The following is a 17159-nucleotide window of genomic DNA, read 5'->3' as shown; positions in this document are numbered from 1 at the left end:
CGATGTAGAGTGAAGAGCCGGAGACGTCCTCCGGATTGCTGAATCCGGCGTCTTCGCCGCCTTTTTTGTAATTCCGGCTCTTCTTACAGAAGGCGAATCTGCGTCGCTTGTTATTACACTGTTGCGCCCAGCAAGGTGACGTTGACGGATGAGTTTCGGTGGTAACGACGCTAGACCGCCTTGACACCCATCACATCACATCTCGCACGTTTCATGTTGGTGCTGGAACCTAACTCAATGCCCGTGAAAATGAAGCAAGTTAACACACCTTCGGGAAAGTTCATTTCCTTTTCAGCTGCGACACGAAAGTCGCTCATGCACTGAGACCGTCCGTGCTTTTAGGTGGGTGCCTGCGAGTGGACGCAACCCGCGGGCAACTTCAGATTCCCCCGACGAACTCGTCGCGTTAGGCGACGTTCGTTGCAGTGCGGTGTCCGAGAAGGATTTGTCGGAGGGGACGTTTGTTCCCCTCTTACTCAAGAACCAAATGGAAACACAAAGGACTGTTTATTTTCAACCGTCATTCGCCGAGAGATGCTGAGTGATAAATCTGCCGACTTGGCACTCCGTGTGATGAGACGGCGAACAAGCGGACCGAAGAGCACGGCTTTCGAAGTGAATTTCATAAATAAACAGCCTTAAGATTTGTTATACAGAATTTCCTGACAATTTTCATGACCAGTTCAAAGAATGTTTACCGTAAGGTGTGGACCAGCAGAATCTGGCGCGAGTGGTGTACAAACCAGGCAAATTAAAGTGAAATGTTGAAGAGGCGAGAGGAACAGGGGACAGCAGCTAAATGGAAGATAGGACGATAAATGAAACAAGTGAAAGGCGCGAAAATCACGAACGCGAACTGCAGAGAGACGGATGAAAACATGGAACTCAGACATTGGCGTTGTTCTTCGCGCTGTGGACTTGAATCGCTCTTACTCGAAATGAACCGCAAATTGAACTGCTGTATCAAAGGCAGCGGCGGTGCCAGGGGTAATTGTTGCGATGATGTGGTGAGAAGCAACGGCGTTGGCTGGCCCATGTGGTGTTCTTCGCTAGACCGAGAAGAACATCAGAAAACAGTCGAAACAGTTTGCCATGTAATCCTGGGGGTCTCGGGTTCGATTCCCGGCGGTGCCCGAATTTATAACTTGTGTTGGGCAAGGCCGTGGTCTAGGCAACACGGAGTTTTCCTCCGTGGCATCCCAACAATTACTCCATTCACACACAGAAGAAGGCAATGGCAAACCACTTCTGGATCATCTGCCAAGAACGTATATGAACAGGTCCCAGTCCGAGAAAAGGATGGAAGGATCCTGTTAATATGGACCTGTCCTCAGACAGAACACTAATAATAATAATAATAGAACATGTGGGAATGATGCCTAGGAGTGCACCCGGCATTCGAGTCGAGATTTTTCTCTTAGTAATCGCGTTCAGATCGGTTCGAGGGTCAGGTCGGTCTTCCCCGAGGATACGGCGAGCGGGACTCGAAGGTGACCACTCCCTTATGTTGCCGGGGTAAAGAAAGAAGACATCTCTACCTCAGCTTCCCGTTCTGTGTGGCAGCGTCTCCCCGTTTTATTATTCTCTGCACTTTGGGTACTTTCGTTCTGTCGTTAAGTATCGTGAGGGTTTGAGCGTGCGCGTTGACCCGTACACCAGCGCCACTACCGGAAGTTTGCCCAAGTCCCACGGGTCAAGTATCAACGTTACCTGTAACGTGGAAACTCGATGATTTCCGCGCCTTCCGCCGAGATAGAGCATGTAACAACCGACTGGAATGGAAAATGGCTTCCACCGCACGTCGGCTCCGTCGCATTGGCGACAAAGGTAGACGGACGGACGGACAGAAAGAGGAACACCGACTGGAAACGTAAACTCCGTGAGCCCCGAAGATGGAGGCAGTATATAGGAATATGTATTTTGTTACTGACTTTAACTGTAACGCGGTAGACTGTAGAAAGACGGCCTCTCGAATTTCATGGTTTTCCTCAGTATCTAAAGGCGAATGTTTGGATAGTAGGCCTACCACGAAATGAGCTGTGTCGAGTAACAGGTTGTGCCCTGAGCGTCGGTTGACCTTACCCAGATGCAATCTCCCCCTCCCTTCATCGTGATTCTTGTTTTCTTTTTGTATATATATATATATATATATATATATATATATATATATATATGCTCCGGGAACCACCTGTCGATTTGATATCCGTCTCTGTGTTCGCGTGTAATAATACCGAAGCTGTCTGAACAAATTGAACAAAATCTCATGAATCACATTGGTTACTAGGAGTACCACCTAACATGCAGTAACCTTGCACTTTGCCTTCGGAGTGAATTTACTGGGTTTCGTGTGATACTCAGTGCAAACAGCGATTATTTAAATTATCTCCTTAAACTGCATTAACCAACTGGTCGTCATGGAGACGCGTCGTCCGTCTGCCTCTCTCTCTCTGTGTTTCACGGGGTTAGGTTAACACGACTGCGTTTTTGGAACCCAGAAATCAGATACTTTTCTGGAGCCTGATTTGTTACGACGTGTCACGTCTTCTCCTTTATAGAGTCCTGAACAGAGCCGCGGATCAGTTCACCTTGTCGTCCCTTGGCCGATGATTCGTCCTTTGTTTCTCCTGCCATTGCTACAGTCCGTCTCGTCTCGTCTCGTCTCATTAAGGGCGGGTGAGGGTGTCTGAACGTTTGGCTCTCCGAGGGATGAGGCGACAGGAGACCGGAGAGCATCATAATTTTACCCTTCAGCAAATATTATTCCTGCATTTTTGCTAGAGTGCCTGAAAAGAATGAAGAAATCCAGGCCCGACCGAGGTGCGGGATTCTGGTGTGTTCCGATACGACAGCGCGCGAGACCTTCGCCGCCATTACATCGCAGTGTCTGGCTGCTACACGTCATACAGACCAACCTGAAAACATCGATCTGGGCTCTGTGCTCAGCTGCGAGATTCAGTCTGTGAGCTTGTCAGATGCTAAAGATGCATTGATCTATCTCACGGACTGGCGCTGGTGTTTCGAAGAGGCCGTGCAAGGGAGGGGGGGGGGCAATAAGGGTTCGGACCATGTCCGGCCCTGTGAACACGCCAATTCCTTTCAGGGAGGGTTCACTCTACATTAATTTGTTGTCTGACAAGATAAAAAGGGGAAATCTGATAGAAGGGTCTACATTGCTTCTATCCTCATGACTGAATACAACCCGTAACCTAAAAGAATAACGCTGTCCAAACAAAATTTTAACGTAGAATTTGTAGCCGTATGTATTAATAATATCTTCGTACCCATTATGATGATGGGGATAATGGACTGGAGATTTAAAAGGACAAAGAGTCGACCAGTTAGTAACCAAATCGACTACGATTTTCCAGGTATCTAACTAACAACGCGGTCACGCACGCTTATAAACAATCTCTTATCTTACCCTCGTGGCAGAATGTTGGCTATAATTCGAACCTGTAGGCCGCTCCTGGGCGCTAATTGCTCGACTCGTGGCTGGGGGTTGGGAACTTTGTTGGTCTTTTTGCAACTCCTGGCGAGGCGAGATATCCCGACCCGGTTATTGCAGTGAAGCAAAGTCGAAGCAGAGCCGTGGCCGCTCGTTATCTGTCTCGTCGCCGAACGGGGCCAACTTCCGCCCCTTTCCTCAGTCTCTCCAGCCGAATGCCCGGAGTAGTAACTCCAAATAGGCCACGATAATCTTCTTCCAAGTTCTTAACCACTAACCACTATTCATGTCTATATATTACCACTTACAAGTTACTCACTTGAAACAGCATCGTTAAATAAGCCAAGAATCACTCGAGTAACGTATTAATAATTACAAACCCAGTGAAATTATCTGTGATGGTCGCAGGCATTTCGTGTTACCTAATCGCATTTAACTGTCTTCACGTGAACTCTGACATTAAATGAGGTGGCTGTTGTTACCTCATAATAAGTGGCCTGTGTTTTCGACGATTCTGTCTTGACATCTCCGATAATAACGCATTCTCTTTGATTTCAGACAGAAATAAAGAAGTGACGTTCGTTTCATCCCCTTTGGTTCGCGGTCTGAAGATCTTCTGCAACACTGCGGTAAGTGAGAGCCTCGCAGTGCCATTGATTAGCCTTAGTATTTCTTTCGACATTTGGTATGACTCGTCGGATGGCGCGGAGTGGGATGGAGGGTGTCTGCAGTACCGACACAGAAAAACGCGGACAGATTTCCGTGTCTAGGGTGGAATTCGAAGCGATTTCTTTTGTGTTTGAGAGGACAAGACGAAAGAAAGCCTCAAACCGTGCGCCTACCTACCGTCACCAGCGCAAATAGGCAGACGAACAGTAGAATTCTACCTTAAGGGAATGAACTGTGTTTTTTTAAAGCGTTTGCAGAAAATGTCGCTTCTGATGACTGATAACGTTTCAGTGACTGCACGATCCATCAGGGTTATTAGTGTACCTACGTTTCATTTCCTGATATTCGCTTCGCAAGACGAGACAATACAACGTCAGTTGGAATCGGATCTTCCGTAATGAGTTACCAAGACGACAGTAGCAAACCTCCGTCTCTATTGATATTCCGCCAACCTCCTCCACAGTTCTCATATTAATAAGTAATTACTGCATTGCTCTGGACCGACTTGAACTCCGACATGTAATTTCAAACTTGGTATTAGGGTTGTCACTTCTTGTTCGTATTCTGTCGGATATTTTCGGTTCAGATCTCTTCATGTAGCACAGCGTTCCTCCATGGAGCAGACAACCTATAAAAGTACGCTCATCTAGTCCGGAAGTTCCCCGCATTTTATGGAACTCGAAGATTCATTACTGTTAACCCGCCATCGGCAACCTTTCCTCAGCCAGACGAATCCAATCTACACCCTCGAACCGGTTTCGCCTCGGATCCATCTCAGCATTATCCAACTGTCCTCAAGAGAAATCTTCTTCAAAGGCGAATTAGGCTACGATCGTAGGCTGACCTTGTTTGCGAAGCCCCAAGGTCGTTTCGTAGTCAAAATTTGGACCGGACGTGGACAAAGTGACAACCGGGACAGGAGTTTCTTCGAGTCGTGTGACGCCTGACGTCGGGGGCTGTTTGGTGACCGGAGTTCCGCAGAGACGGATTCTCACCCGTTGTGAACCGGGCTGTCGCTACCTGTTGTGTTGTGACTGCGCTCGCTCGTACACCGGGTTGACTTTTCGCCTCTCCTCATCAATTATGGAGATCTTCCGGGTGAAAACTGTCGCTTATATCATCGAAGGCGGGCCTCTGCAAATATTTAACGAAAGCTTAACCTCGAATAAATGGTAAAGACAGCCGCTACAAGGACATCAGACTTGGGTAAGAAGACGTCGTGTCGTGTCTCTTTGCGAACGCGACCCCACAACTTGCTGCCTGGAACGTTTCTGAACGTGACTGCTCTGTATTAAAATCGTTTCATAAATACTGCACGCAGTCGAACCAACAGCTGGCTCTTAGTTCGTTGATGCACAGTCTACGCTGAGGTAGCTCTCTGTATGTCCTCACCAAGCACTTGGAACAAGACCGGCACAACAGAGTTTAAATTATGGCTTGGAAGGCACTGAACGTCCACTCTGGGTATTCGATAAAAATAAAATTAAGGAACAGACCACAGAAACTCTTAGATGGTGACAGGAGAATACCAAAATAAGTTCCTCATTATTCACCTGTAGAAAAAAAAGGTGGGCCCCTACTGACCGTGGAAGGAACCTAAAACAAAAACATTTCTTATGCCGTGATGATAACAGGAAGCTGTAGGCGGTGTTCGGAAAGTTTTCGGTGTCCGACTGACATTAGCGAAACACACGAAGAAACAATGTGTGTTACTGTATTAATTTTTTTTTTCCTGTAGTGGCATCAGTTTTGGGACAAATCACCTCTTGTGTGTACGTGAAATTACAACGAACGAATCACGCCTTTCCATTCTCGTTCCGGCAACTTCTGCCTCTTGTCTGCGATGTATTTGTCAAGAATGGTCGTCCGGAACCTGAGTTGCGAGCTAAACTTTGCACTGGTTCGACTTCTCGGCTAGTGTTGCGATGTATCGAACGAGATACCCTCTAGCGGTCATATCGATCCGGGTGCTCTCTCGCTGTCAGCATGAGTAATCTCCGTGTTCACTGGGACATCCCACAACTGACACTAAATCAACCTGGAAATCTGTGGAGTACTGAGGATTATCTGAACGGTGAACACACCTGCAATGTTTATTTGTTTAATTATTTATTTATTGTTGGCTCATTGAAGTACGCCGTCATTAGCTGACCTTACATAGCGTAAAGTTATAGGCATTTAATGAATAATGATTCAGAAAATATGTGGAATGGGTAAAGTATATATTCCTTGTCTTATCCGTCTTAAACCTTTTGGATTAATTACTTCGAGTGCATTAGGCGATGTTTTGATGTTCGAAATGACGCAGTTTTCTCCATTAGTCTGTTACTTCACGTCTTCTGAGTTTAAATCTTGTCTTACGCACGATGTTCTCGAACTCACTCAGTCGGTGTTCGTCTCTAGAAAATGGCAGGCTGTGTTTCGAGCCCTTAAAGAAACGCGTAACATTCCGTCTTGTCTCCAGGTTTTTGTGAGTGAGTGTACACGTCCATTGCCCGATTGTGAGATTTACTGGCGAGAAATGTTGTTACAAATTACATTCGATGTAATGATTTTGAGTCCCTTCCAATTAAGGTGATAGGTGCTCTATTTATGCAGATGAGGGAGACTGATGAGTAGCGTACAAAGTCGTGTCGTTTTAGACACTAAGAATTCCTTCTCGGAAGAGACAACGAGAGATTTCGATGCATCCGGAACGAATTACATTACGAAACTTCGGTTTCAAAATAATTTTCAAATATTAACAAGATAATATCTTTATTTATTATACCCTCTACAGTTCACCGCCCAGATGATTCAGACAGAAACGAGATTAAGCGTACATCTCATCATATAGGATGCTGTATGACCCCGATAAACTACTCGTATGTCACACGCACACAGTTTCGTGACGTCATGATCATCGTTCAGCGTCCGCGCATGCGCGTATCAGATACGAGTACGTGTTTGTTCCGAAACACGGACTTGAATTAGTTTTGACTTATGGGCTGAAATGGTTTCATTGAACCAAAATCAGATGACAATTGAATCTGATCGTTTGTACGTGAGCGAATAGATTGACTTCTCGGTGCACGTTCAGCCCTGGGCCCTCGACTCTTCGCGGCCATTTCGTCTGATTTTGATTTCTATCGGTCGAGTAAACCGCTAATTTGCATTTTGCTCAGATCGACCTTTATCGATACTCTCGAGAGATGGTTTATCATAAAGATCAGCTTCCTGAATAGCTTGTACGAAGCTTTCGGTGTGTTTCGTGACTGACTCCATGCATCACACTTGTTCTTGAAAAACGTAAAGTACGCTCACTTCGAACCTCTTCCAACAGGACGGTCTGTTGCTACCATATTTACAATAACCGACTACCGGTCCATATTCTGAGCCAGATCAATCCAACCCGTGACTCAACGAAACTGCTGTGCTAAGGAATCCATCCAAGTCTTTCTCCCTGCCCACACCCCAAGCTGGAAGATCACCCCTTGTCAGCTATCCCTAGTGGTTACGACTTCCCAATGCACTATAAATACATACAAATGTGTTGCGGAATGTATGTTGTTTGGCTTAATGAGGTAAATATTATTAATTAGTATCTCATGGAAAGAAAACACTTGGGAGATCACGAGACAGATGGCACTGTTCAATTCCAGTGACTATCAGAGTAGAGCTGTTTACAGGGAAATTTGAGGAAGATGATGATTCGTGTGATTTCAGAATGAACACCAGTTCACGTCTGGACTTCCCGGGACGCATTCCTTAGATGCACAGAATCTGTTATGTCTGTGAATGAATTTGATTTGTGAATTACAAGGACCTGTAGAGTAACATCTCACATTGTTCGTACTTCCCCACCCTTTAAAATAAAATTTAAAAGAAAATTACATTTGAAGTTGAATAAAAATAAAAGTCAGTTAATCACGAAGGTTGGCGATGTACAAATCGATTTTTAAATTTGTCGAGCGCCCTCATCCTAGACTCGCGTCTTCGCCGTGGTCAACGCGTGTTAAGATTGCCGCCGCGCGCCTTCCGCTAGTGCGTTCTTTTATTTGAACTGTGGTTCCGGGGTTTACGAGGCTTCATCGCTCTGCATTCGTACGACTGCACCTAAATACGCCTGTTAAGAACGATCACATCACGGAGAATGAGATGGGCGGGGCATGTAGCATGCCTGGGGATGAGAAAATGCGTACAAAATTGTATTTGGAAAAGCCTGAAGGGAAGACGACACAAGGAAAACCTGGGCGTAGGTGGGAGAATTATTAGAATGTATCATAAGGACGTGCGGCGCTGGATAGGGGATCGATTGAGGGTTCAACTTTAACGGGGTCTTCAAAACATCTTTTTCGTGAGATCCATCTCAGTGGCATTCTTCGGTCTGCGCCTACATATTCCGAGTGCTATATTCCCTTGAGGCTTTCTAACCGAAGTGTTTCGTGCATTGTTAATCGCCCCAGTGCGTACTACATGGCCAGCTCATCGCACCCTCCTCGGTCCGATCACTCTATTAACAATATTCGGTTAACAGAAGCAACTATCAGCATCTCACTGTGCAGCCTTCTACGTCACGTTATCCTCCTTGGTTCCAAATATTCCCCTCGGCGCCCTGTTCTCACCCCCCCCCCCCCCATAATCTGTGTTCCTCCCTTAACGACGAGTCCAACTTTCAAGCCCATACAAAACAACGATTAAATTGTAGTTTTGTACATCTTAATTTTTTCGTTGTTTGATAGCCGATTGGAAGGCGAAAGATTGTCAGCCGTTTGTCTCTGCGCCGAATGCAGAAAGTCTCGAAATGTAATAAACGAAGGCCCTCAGATCTAACACGACGCCTTCAGTTTGTTCTGGCTACGAGACCCCTCTCATTTAGCAGCAGAGCCCCGATAGTTTGTTGGACGAGTTTATTAGTGATGCGACTGGCGCCGTAGCGGCAGGTGATGGTACTACGAATCGATCCTCGCTGTTTGGTGAGCGTCTTCTCTTCTCCGCCTCGCCAACCCTCTTCAGAACGAGTAAATTTTGTTAATCCGTGCTCTACCTTCCAGTTTTATGCCTTGTTTAATGCCGTTCTTTATACAACGACGCGATGATTAGTTCTGGGTTTGCAGAGATTGACGTTGCCTGTGTGTGACTCCGGGACGACCGCCACCTGCGAACCAAGGGTCAGCTTCCTCGTCTCGACGAACTTGAGTAGGGGACGTTTCGGTCTAGCGACACCGCGCATGTAGTTTTTCGTTCCTTATGTCAAACATAACCTCAAAAATATCTCGCCATTGATTTTCCACAGCGCAACACAATTTTTCAAATCGAAACAGCACTGCTAATTAATCCTAAGCAAAGAATACAACTCTGAATTTGTGTTCTGTTCCATAATTTTCGCATCCGTGTAGAAAAGAGAAGTTTGTAGTTTTGTGTGTTTTAGGCTGAAGGTTTATAAATAGCAATGGTATGGCGATGACAGTATTCTGCACGGGATATCTGGTTCTCGCGGTGCCGAGTATGAAGTGGTAGAAATTCGCCGACGTTTCAGAAGTGCTCACAGCCTCCAGCACCAGGGACCCTTGAAACGTCGGTCAGTTTCTGCCAGACTACGCGGCGCAACGTCCCAAAAGCAGTCGCCTTCAATCTGTGTTTCTTCGTCGTGCGTCCTAACCTAACCCCTTCTACACTTCGGTGCGTTTCTGAGCGTCTCTCGGCTGAGGGGACAAGTAGCCACTTTGTATACTGTTCATAGCTCTTTAAGTTGGTTTAAGTAAGAGAGGAGATGACATGGTTCTGTTTCTATAAGCATCAGTGGCTTCGAGGATTACATAGCCCGCTCTGGAATAAGCAACAGAGTTTATTTACACGTATAATGAGTTATGAGCGCCATTATGAAGTTGTGGTCGTGGCGGGTAACACTCGAGGGATCAGTTTTCGAAAAGTTGTTTGTGAAGATGAAATTCCGTCTAGTATTTGTTGTTTCAACTAATCTGTAATGACTTTTCCCCGGGGAAATGCTGGGATCCAGCTGCCAGGTGGGATTGGCGTCTTGCCCCTTCCTCTCGTCTTAAAAATGTGTGTCTTCCTGAACCTAACCTAACCCTTTCCAGTGTGGGAGGCCCTCCCAGCAGCAACCTCACTCCTGAGGTCCTAGCTAGTACAATTGATGAAACATTAAGTGACTTAAGAACACGTTCAGTAGCGCATGACATTAGTGTTTGTAGAGCCCGGACGAACAGAAAATGCGAAGAATGAAGGATTTAGAAAACACCAAAATAAGTCTTCCTTTACACACCAGAAGGAACAACAGATATTGACCGTCTAAGAAAAGAATGGAACTTGGATCTGGAGCAGAAAGATTTCCTGTGCTTTGAAGTCAAGTGATGATGATGAGAACTGCATTGAATTGGCTCGGAAATGGAAGAGCTTTCGAGTGCTCTAACAAAAGGGTGGGATTGCTCTACCTTCTGTGTGACAATCAGATGTTGAGGAAACTTCCTCTGCGAGTCTGGGTCATTGAAAGTGAGGCCAAGACGATGTACGCGGATTCAGTTGAAGCGAACGGTAGTCAGCTTCCATGAAATGTCTGTTAGGATCGATTGCGTGATTTATTTATGTATAGGCAACGCTCTCAGAGTGAGTGTGCAGTGTTCTGTTTTCAGAAGGAACGGCGATCACTGAGGGCCGAGGCGCCGAGCCGAAAGCCTCCCTCTCTCTCTCTCTCTCTGTTCATGTCTGGTATTCCGTAATTCAGTATCGCCCGAGAAATAAATCATAGCCGAACTGAAAAGTCCCGTAAAAGCGAGAAGGGGGCGCTCGGGGTCTCAGACCCCTATACATTCGATTTTCCAAAAAAATGATGATCTCATGTCCGTCCTCGGGTCCAGAGCACGGGACGTGTAAGTTGAACCGGGTGCTCTCGTCACCAATGCGCGTGCCCGTGGCGATCTCCCGTCTTCTACTTAAAATAGCACTACGAACCCGCGGTACAGGCGGTCATAGAATGCGATCACGGTGGCCGTGTGTGCGCCTTCAGGGGAATCTCACCCCTTCGCTGCTGTCGTGGAGCACAGGCCGGTCAGCTCCAGACATTAATCTCCACCTCTGTGTATGGCAGTGCTGCCTTGTTTTGATGAACCAGGCGTGTACGTGGCACAGAAAGCACTCGAGATTATAACGAAGTGGCAAAGCAGCGTGATCTGTGAGGTTCTCACAGCGGGGAAGATGGGTTTCAACGCCGTGTGTGAACTTGCAGGCAAATGCCAACGTTTCTGAGGAACATACTGCCTCCATCGTCAAGAGCTTCGGTCTGCCTACAAGTTCAAGCGGCGATGCAACCCGGAGACCAACGGCGACACATCTCAGAGCCGCCTGAAGATCACTGCCCCGCTGGCACATGAACGTCGATAAACGTCTCTCAGACCACATGGCGAAACAACCTAGAAGACAGCCGTTTTCACATTCGCCGTTGTGTGAACCTGAGGGTTCACTTCTGTGACGCCAGTCTTAATATGTAGCATGCATGAGGGTTCGAATCTTCCATGTGTACTTTGCCGATATGAACATAACAACTGATATAGAGTGCGGCAGAGGAAACGCATGTTTTTCGAATGGCTAGTACTCGGAAAGGAGGAGGGTTGGGGGATTTCCGCCCCTTGCTAGTAGACAGCTTAGATGATGCAGTTTCAGTAGCCATGACACCGTGGACCCGCGAGCATCGGGTGGAAAGGTTAGAGGAATTTGCCACACACCTTACAATAAACCACGACTGACCTTTTCCGAAACCTTACCGCGCACATTCAGTAACAGTGTACTTGAAACGTCATTAAATAATCTACACATCGATCAATCAAGACCGGTAGTTGCAGAAATGTATCGATCCAGTCAGAGTGAAAAGTTTCTACGATTTCGTATTCATTTGTGACTCATGTCTGACTTTCAGTCATGCTGTAGGTACTGCGTCGATGTAACATGAACTTTTAAGGTCCTGTGACCTTAGAACTCGAGGTTAAGCGCAGAATCCTAGGTAATCGACCTTGAAAACAGAAATATCGATTCAAGTCGAACAAATTTAATTTTTGCGAAATCGAACTCTGATCTTCAATCGACTAAATGCACCACTGAAACCACGTTAAGTGCAAAACAATGGTACAGAACGTCACTCAACATCAGATTGCATTGTCACAAGTTACTTGCAACGCGAATAACATTACCTGAATAAAGAAATGTATAAAACATAAACTCAGAAATACATACTCCTAGTTTTAGTGCATAAATTATGCGAAAGTATGTCTGTCTTCTGGGTTGTTGCGCCGTGCAGTCTGGTAGAAGTTTACCAACATCTCAGAGATCTGACGATGGAATCATCAAGCACGTTGGTAAACTTCTACCAGACTGCACGGCGCAACAATCCAGAAGACAGACATCTTCTGAAACACCAATCGCCTTAATGATCGATCAATCAGCTGTTCACACGACAGAGAGACAGAAATCTACCTTGGGCTTCGTTCAGTGTCCACCACATCAAAAAACGATTAAAATAAAAGTATTCGTCCATATTCAAATCTGTCACATTTTATTCAAAAATTTCATACGATGAGACGTTCTGAAGAAAACTGATAAGACAATGTTAATTCAGATCCCAACACAAAATTTAATCGAAATATCTTGTAGATTCGCAAAGGAAAACTTTCCGAAAGACATAATATAATGCACTACGTTATTTGAAAACTCTGCATAGAAGATGAGACAAAACATGGCGATTTTGTAATAAAACGATTTGACCAACTCAGAATAATTTTCACTTCCGTGTGTCGTGAAGTTCTAAACAATAGTTCATAGACGCTTTTCACATAATAGGCAATGCAGAGTCAAGGAGGTTTTGTTCCTCGTGATATTTGCCGTAGGCTCTGGAAACTTAATTAGATTTACGACTATGGGACATGTTCTTGCTTAAGGGCGGTTAAACAGAATCCGAACGATATCGATTACTTGGTGTCAGGCGTCAGCACAAGCAGCTGGTACGCCGAAGGACAACAGACTGTTTACCGGCGTGCTACGACATTATATAAAAAAAAAATAGAGAGATGACCAAACATTTATGCCTCATTTGGTCGAACATCTCAGCGATTTTGAGCGACTAAGTCAACTTAAGTCTTCAGTTTGAGTCGCTACGTCGTTGGTTCCTTCATTCATCGAGTCCCACCGAATAGTGCGTATTAAAGGGGGCGACGTTTTGTCAGTAAAATCCGCATTTTCGCTGCGATGTCTTCCTGGATGTGGATGATCCGACGTAAAGATCGACTATCGATCGGGGCCCCCTGCCTCGTGATTCAGTTTTCTCCAGTTTTATGGTTTATGCAGAATCCGGCGGCGTGGTCTCAGTCTCACGCTGCTCATCAAAAGAAGAGCGAGAGGTCAAACCTAGGATTTACCAGACAGTGTTGGTAAATGCTAGGAGTTACCATGAGCAGGTATTTGTTTAAATCTTGTCAGTCTAATCACAATAAAATTCCTATTAAATATTAAAATATTACTATTAATTAACATTTAAATATTTTAAAAAAAAATAAAAATATATTAAAATGATGTTCTCTATCGAAATGTTCGATTTACATTAGAACATTTCGATAGAGAACATCATTTTAATATATTTTTAATTTTTTTTAAAATATTTAAATGTTAATTAATAGTAATATTTTAATATTTAATAGGAATTTTATTGTGATTAGACTGACAAGATTTAAACAAATATATTTTATCACAATATGACGCAACTTTATCATCTCATGAGCAGGTATTAAAACGATTAGGTTAGGTTAGGTTAAGTTAGCAGAAAAGTGTTTGTGAAAATCCTCTGGTGTGTTATGCAATTCCAGATGTCATAATAGATCACCTTGTTGCAAGTCTTGAAACAGCAGTGAAAAGAATGTACTTTCATGATTGAAATGTCTCATTTTTTTTATTTCACAATTTTTCTATTTCTTCCAATGTTTTTATCTATTATTTTGACTTCTGTTAATTTTTTTAAAAAAAATACAACTTAGATAAGGAATGTATGTTGCTAAAACCCAAAAATGGGGTTTTACCAACAGTGAATGGTAAATCCTAGGTTTGACCAACTTTCGGGTTTCTAAGGTCACACACAAACTCACAATTTGGGTAGAAAATTATGCTCGTGGCTGTAGACTAGAGCAGTCGAATAGGTCAGTCATCCGAAAAGTGCGTAGCCTCGTACAATCGATGGAGCTGTAGTACTTTTCTCGTGAGGTTAGGTTCGTGGTTGGATCTGCGAGTGAGTTGCTGTGTGCTCGCGTCCGTTTGTACGTGGGCGGCGTCGAACAGGCAGCAGGAGTCCGCAGTTGGCGGCTGCCCTAGAGGAAGTGATCGATTCAGCACGGCGGTGGGTGTGGCACGATCCAGCATGAACCCCCAACCTCCAGACACAACATTCTGCAGTGGCAGTGCTCGCACGTCACCCGTACCTTCGCTGGTTTCGACCAATCACAGTTGTCACACGACGCACTTTCGGGGTCTCAGGAAAATAAGTGGCCCCAAGGAGATGCGCGCTGTCCGGTCGTCTTGTGCTCATCAGCTTCATTCCAAACTCCTTGTCATGGTGCCCCGTGGTACATCATCATCGTCATGAACTCTGGTCATTGAATTCATTCATTTGCCAGCTTAAACCAATCACTCATCGCTTGAGTTCTCGCAGCTGTGAGCTGTCTCTTGGGCTGCAGCGCCGCGTAGTCTGGTAGAAGTTTATCGGCGTTTCGGAGGTCCTCGCTGCCTCCATCATCGGGACGGTGAATGTGTACCAGACTGCTCAGCAGTGCAACCCAGAAGATGGCCATCGTCGTTTTCACAAACTCTTCACGTAGCTTCAGTTCTGTCATCTGACCTATTTCGAACATTCATTTCCGTGTCTCAAACATATCACAGTGTTGTACTGTCGCAGGTCACGTGACATGACAGCCCCCCCCCCGCCCACCGCCTGTTAATAATAACAACAGCTGTCGCACACAGACACATTAATAATCACCGCGGGTTCGTGACTGAATCCTAAACGACAAGGAAGCCACATCTGACGGCTAGTTTACGATTACTTCCAAAACATAACGCCGAGGTTTCGCACCCTCGCCATGTTGATGTGTTTTTTTTAATAATATAAGAAAATGTCACAGAGCGGAATGGAGTAACAGATGCGGGGATCATCAAAGTTTCGAAACGCGTTCTTCGCGTTTCTGCGTGCACCAGTGGACCTGCGGTCCCCAGCCACTGCGCCGCGTACCACGGATAATCGACTGGTTTCCGACACACCGAGACCGTCTGCTGGACAGACGCGAACCTGGGTCAGCTGCATCTGCTTCCGATCCTCATAACTCGCCGCTCTAAAGTCTGTTTTAATGTTCCTGAAACCTCGGTAAACTTCTACCAGACTACGCGGTGTAATAAATAACCCACAAGACAGCCATCTTCGTACTCGCCGCCCTGAGAACCTCAAATCCTACTATTTTAACGTTCATCGCCCATTTCCGTTTCGGTCTTCCAAGTTGTCGTCTTCCAAGAACTTTGTACCGTGTCTCTGCGTCCTCGAACTTGCACAGACAACCCGCAAGACAAAGTATCTTCTCAGCAGCGCTGTTTCTGTGAACGGGATTTTCTGAAGCAGAGTTGCATGAAGCGTTGCACCGGATGACCGAAATGCAAACCGTAATAATAACGGGAATTAGAAGGACGATCATGCATTCCGCGGAGATTTATCGCCCTGTCAGGTTGTGGCACGGCAGATTCGCGAGATTTGTTAATGGATCCCTGGAAGCATTTGTCATTAAAATCACCTCCAGACGCTGGAGAAGAGGCAGACGGGAAACACCGATTGATTTTTATGTCAAAATGCGAAGATGAACAAATGGTTATGTCGGTGTTATAAGCTGCAATGTGCGCATCCCAGTGAACACACACACATTACTGATGCGCGGTCCTAGGCACGTACCTGCTTTCTTATTCGCATGTGGTGTTGTGGGCAGGCTAGCACAGGGAACCCTCTCTAAACTGCGCCGTAATATATTCTGACATTGAAGGTTTAGCCTACATTTGAAAGAAGAGACGTTATTTAACATAACCTAGCCTAACCTAAACTAACCTAACCTAACCTAACCTAAACTAACCTAACCTAACCTAACCTAACCTAACCTAACCTAATCTAACCTAAACTAACCTAACCTAACCTAACCTAACCTAACGTAAAGCAGAGCCTGATACAGAAATGCAGTGTGTATGACTCCTCCGTTTACACAGGGTGTTCATTTTAAAACGCAACTCTTAACTACCACACGCGAACTACGAAACCAGCGAATTCTTGCAGCCGTGTCCCACTGCTTGAAATAGGCGCGGCCTTAAATTTCAGGTGTTCGTCGTCGCTCGATGAAAACTCACTTCCCGCGTCCCGAAATTCTTTTTAAATTCCTTGTATTACTCGGTACTTCCTTACAAGGATGCAAATTGCTGAATGTTTCGCCAGCGGTTCAGATGCGAAGTAATGTTCCAGAACGGACACGCGTTCCTCGCCTTGTTTCCACCTGCACAACCTTTGCGCAACCGGCGTGCGCCGCGGCCTAGCAACCGGGGCGACAGTGACATTGGGTTTTATTTTAAATGGTACGCTCTGCCAAATAAATTAATTGAATAGGCGAATAAGGAATGTGTATATTCGAGGTTTTCGGAGCAAACAATTTCACTAAAATATTCTTGCTCCATTGTTTAGCGGAGAGCCAGCGTTTCGGAGACTATCTCAGACTCTGTCATCAGAGTGACGGACGACCACAAGGCGCTGATTTGAATACATTGTTTAATAACATAAGTCAACCGGTGACTCATCTGGCTCGAACGCGGTTTGGACACCGTTCGTCCTGAGGAATATGTTTCGTAGTTTTCCTCAGTCGTTCTATTTATACTTCCGAACGCTTTCCAGTTGACTGTGCTTGTTCGTCGCATTTCATTCGACGTTAGATAGTCTATGCAAATATAAGGTACATTAAATATGTTAGAAGAGGGGAAAGACGAATACATGATC

The 17159-nt window shown here is 45.4% G+C and overlaps 1 protein-coding gene and 1 long non-coding RNA gene across 2 annotated transcripts in view; one reads left to right on the top strand and one right to left on the bottom strand.

The window, feature by feature from the left end:
• Positions 1 to 17159, top strand: part of LOC147874166 (uncharacterized) — a 100180-nt gene that overhangs the window by 39583 nt on the left and 43438 nt on the right. Inside the window, exon 2 of the long non-coding RNA XR_015534443.1 lies at positions 4004 to 4074. This is a non-coding gene — a long non-coding RNA (uncharacterized LOC147874166). The remainder of the gene's footprint in view (positions 1 to 4003; positions 4075 to 17159) is intronic.
• The window catches only part of Mid1 (calcium-permeable channel component Mid1), a 61732-nt gene that overhangs the window by 25743 nt on the left and 18830 nt on the right, over positions 1 to 17159 (bottom strand). The window lies entirely within an intron of this gene.

The sequence above is a fragment of the Zootermopsis nevadensis genome, unplaced genomic scaffold (assembly GCF_977971745.1).
Source record: "Zootermopsis nevadensis isolate Lab colony 2312 unplaced genomic scaffold, Znev_1.0 Znev_ptg000010l, whole genome shotgun sequence".
In the NCBI taxonomy this organism is placed as follows: domain Eukaryota; kingdom Metazoa; phylum Arthropoda; class Insecta; order Blattodea; family Termopsidae; genus Zootermopsis; species Zootermopsis nevadensis.
Note: the sequence above shows the minus strand (reverse complement) of the source record. Positions and strands in the feature narration are given on the sequence as shown.